Source organism: Acomys minous (assembly GCF_964271855.1).
Source record: "Acomys minous genome assembly, chromosome: 16".
In the NCBI taxonomy this organism is placed as follows: Eukaryota; Metazoa; Chordata; class Mammalia; order Rodentia; family Muridae; genus Acomys; species Acomys minous.
In genome coordinates, this window is record NC_140498.1 from 18,369,977 (window position 1) to 18,373,951 (window position 3,975).

Genomic DNA, 3,975 nt, shown 5'->3' on the forward strand with positions numbered 1-3,975 from the left:
TCTCAAATTTAAAACCATTTACTGCTGGGAACAGATGTTAAATCCAGGACGCTTGTCAATGGCTGGCTCTATAGACAAAAAAAAAAAAAAAAAAAAAAAGATGTTTAAAATTAGAAGGCTGATTGAATTTTAAGTACAGTGATCACAATGTTGGAAGGAAAATAATTGAAACGGTAAACAGTTTATTGTGGGAGACGGGAGTAAGAGAGGGAAAAGGGAGCTGAACTCCGAATCTGTAAACTCGTGTGGAGTTATAATAGCTACTCTGCCGTGATCGTTCTGTTAATTAATACATAATTGTAATAGAAACTCTCTGGCAGCACTTAAGTGGTAAATGCCAAGTACGGTTATTCATAAGTCAGGAGATGACTAGAGAAGCCACGAGGATTCAGTAAGGACCACTCTTTTATATCGGGCACCTGGAGTGTGCCAGATATCGGACTCACACTTCAGTATGCGTGATGATGGCTACGTCAGTGGTACTTCTCCAAGGCCGGAGACACCAGCAGCTGCTTTGCCCAGCTAGGAAAAATGTAGTAAACTTGTCTAACATAAAGCTTACTATTTTAGATGCATGCACGTGTGTGTGTGTGTGTGTGTGTGTGTGTGTGTGTGGTCAGTGTGTGTGTAGGTCAGCCTCAGGTGTTGTGACTCAGGATGCTGCCCACTTCTTTTTGTCCCCCCCCCAATTTAAAAAATTTATATAGTCTTGTATTTTACATACATGTTTTGCCTGCATGCGTGTCTCTGCAGCACGTGTGTATCTGCTGCCCGTGGAGGCTGAAAAGGGCACTAGGGTCTGGGACTAGAGTCCTAGACACTCGTCAGTATGAGCTGTCATGTGGGTGCTGGGAACAAACTCAAGTTGTCTGCAAGAGCAGCGAGTGCTTCCAACTATGTAGCCATCTCTCCAGGCCCTCAGACTGGTTTCTGAGGTAGGGTCTCTCACTGGGATGGGGAGCCTGGCTGACTGGGCTGGCAGGCCAGCTAGCTCCAGACTCCTCCCACCTACACCTCTCCAGTGTGCTAGGACTGCAGGCTGGCAGCCAGCAGGCTTTCCCTCCAGGCCCCTAAGAGGCAGTTAGCAACGAAGACAGAGCTAGATTTGAGTCTCGGTCCCATCGCTTCCTTGCTCTGTGGCTTTGGACACGGTCTCTTACCTCTTTGGGTCTCATTTTCCTCACTCGTGAATGGAGGCTAGCAGTTCCATCCTCCTAAATAAAGCAAGTGCTCACCGCCTGGCCCCGGAAGCACATATGGTCAACATGAGGCGGAGTTTTGGGATCACTGTTCTTTCCGCATACCAGTTAGTACTGTTTTCATCAGAGCAGCTGTGGCGCATCCTCACCATTGGCCTGTTGGCGTCTCCTCATAGAAGGAGACCTGAGAGTCCAGGCACTCACCCTTGCCAAGTTTCCCAGCTGTAAGCCATTCGGCCTCAGCGTCACGTGGCCTCAGGAGAGGCTGGAGTCTATTTAATGGGGGAAGGTGAGGCAAAGGGAGAACTGGGTGAGGCTTCAACAGGATGTGGCTGCTTTTGGTGACCCACACTCCTGTGAGTAACCCCAGTAAGGTCATAAGTTCACCAAACTAGCCCTGGGTGGGGCTATTACTTGGTTTGTCCTTGGTGCCCTATTTGGGGCGAATAGATGCTTGCTTGTGTCTGTCTTCGTAGCTTTTCTTTTGCTGTGATATAAGATACCATGATTAAGGCAATTTATAGGGAAAAAAAAATGTTTCCTGGAGGCTTACAGTTTCAGAGGGCGAGTCCGTGGCTATCATGGCCAGAGCCTGGCAGCAGGCAGGGAGCTGTGGTCCTGGAGCAGTAGCTCAGAGCTCACACAACCACAAGGCGGAGAGAGACGCTGGGGATGGCGTGAGTCTTTTGAAACCTCACAGCTTGTCTCCAGTGACACACTTTCTCCAAACAAGGCCTCACTTAATCCTTCCCAAACAGTCCACTAACTGGGGACCAAGCATTCAAATATATGAGCCTTTGGTGGGGGGGGGGGTGGGGTGGAGCGGCATCATCCAGGGAACGGCTGTGCAACAGGTGTGTCTGATTTTACTTCCATCACCATTAAGAACTTCCAACACACGTTGAACTTGGAGTTCCGTGTCTGAGTTCCGTGTCTGATGTTGCTGGGTGCGTTCTCTCCTCTCTACACTCTTCTCTTCGCAGAGGTAAGTCATCAGTCATTCTGATTCTGAGACTAATTTATTCTGGGACACAGTGAGAGGGACCGTAGGAGGGTGTTAGAGGCAGCTGTGCGCCTCCTTGCCTGTGGAGCGCTGGCTCGTTTCTGTCCAAGTGACACATGTGGTCCAACCACAAAGGAAACACTGTTGGTGGGACTCAAGTTCTCTGCGAGGTTGGCACGGGTGACGCGGACCCCACAGTGGTGTGTCTTGTGACTCTGTGGTATGCAGAGTGTGTGTGTGTGTGTGTGTGTGTGTGTGTGTGTACACGGTGCATGTGCAGTCACCAATGCTCTCGCTCTGCCTCGTGAGGCCTGGGATTGGCCCAGCTGTTTACCGTTGGCTGAAGCTGCTTTTGTGACAGATGTCCTTTTGCTCAGAGATTCATTTTGGGGTATTTAGCACAAAAAACTTGAGGTAAGCAGTTACTGCTGGAAGATTCATATCCCCCATTAAAACCTCTTTATTAGCAATCTGATTTAATGGGCAGATAATCCCGTGTCCTGGAGACAGGCATCTGCTGCTGTTGGAATGCATTTGATCAGATAATGTGTGAGAACCAGCTGGGCCTCGGCCCTGTGAGGGTCGGAGCTGCTCTCTGAGCTCCGTGCCGCTAACAGAAGTTGTTTTCTGAAGTATCTAATGGCCCTCTTCCCTCTCCATAATGGCAGTGCTGTTTGTTTTATAGCCTAATGTTGAGGACCTGGGTCAGGGGAGAGGGAGAGAAACAGCCAGGCAGGAGATCGGTTTCCACGGCTTGTTGGCTGTGAGACCTGGTGACTTCTCTCTCTAACCTGCTCGGTCACTGTGGTACCATCTCTCTGATGGTGTCCTGCGTGCTCTGGACAATGATCTATGATAGCCATACATTTGATCCCCGTCTCCCCCCCTCTGCCCCCCCCACCCCCATGCCGCCATACTTTGATTTTAAATGAGTGAACAAAAAGCAAAAAGATAAACAACGGAAGATGGAGCTATAGGTAAGTAATTAAGTAGACAGTAAGGGCATTATCAAATCGGGCACTCACAGTACCCTGCAGAAATCAACTGGGGAGACCCTCTGAGGCAGCCAGCTGGAGTTCCCAACAGAGAGAGTCCAGGCAGAGCAGAGGACCCCTTCAGCTAGGTCTCCGAGTAAACAGGCAGCTACAGCAGGAAGGAAAATCCAACAGACCGTGCCTGCGGAAGTTCCAACTGAGGTTTCTTCTTTCCATGGCTGAGCACCCCACGGCTGCACCCCATCTTCTCTTTCCCACAGCAGGCCCTTCTGTGTCACAGGATAAGTAACAGTAACAGCCTCTGTTGGAGGTGGCTCGCCTAGCTGGTCTCAAGGGTCCGCTGTTGGGCTGTTTTGCGATTTTTCTTTTCTCCTTGTCTGTCACAGAGTTGGGAGAAGGACAGCCCGTCCACAGACAAGCTATCTTGGAAGACACTTGACATAAGCATGCCTGAAAGTGGTGGGGGGGCTGGGGGTGGTCCCACTTATGAGCTCCAACAGAACATGGTAATTTACCACCAGAATGTACATTGTAGATGCGGATCTCAACTGTTAACGTTGGGGACCTTAGAAACGCACAGGAGACAAACCTCTGAGCGTTGATGAGGGCATTTCCTGAGAGGATAAACAGGAGGGGAGGTCCACCTGAAGTTCAGTAGGACACTAGCACTCGGCTCTGTCCTTCCTGACGGCGGACATGTCACATTCCTGTCATCATGGACTGCACCCTCCAACCATGGGCCAAATAAACCTAACCTTTGCTCGAGCTGCTTTTGCCA

General features: G+C 50.0%; 1 long non-coding RNA gene across 1 annotated transcript; it reads left to right on the forward strand.

The window, feature by feature from the left end:
• Positions 1-1,505: 1,505 nt before the first annotated feature.
• Positions 1,506-3,683, forward strand: LOC311586737. The gene is made up of 3 exons (XR_014775640.1): positions 1,506-1,555; positions 2,086-2,184; positions 3,584-3,683. It is a non-coding gene; the product is annotated as an uncharacterized lncRNA (long non-coding RNA).
• The last annotated feature ends 292 nt before the right edge of the window (positions 3,684-3,975 follow it).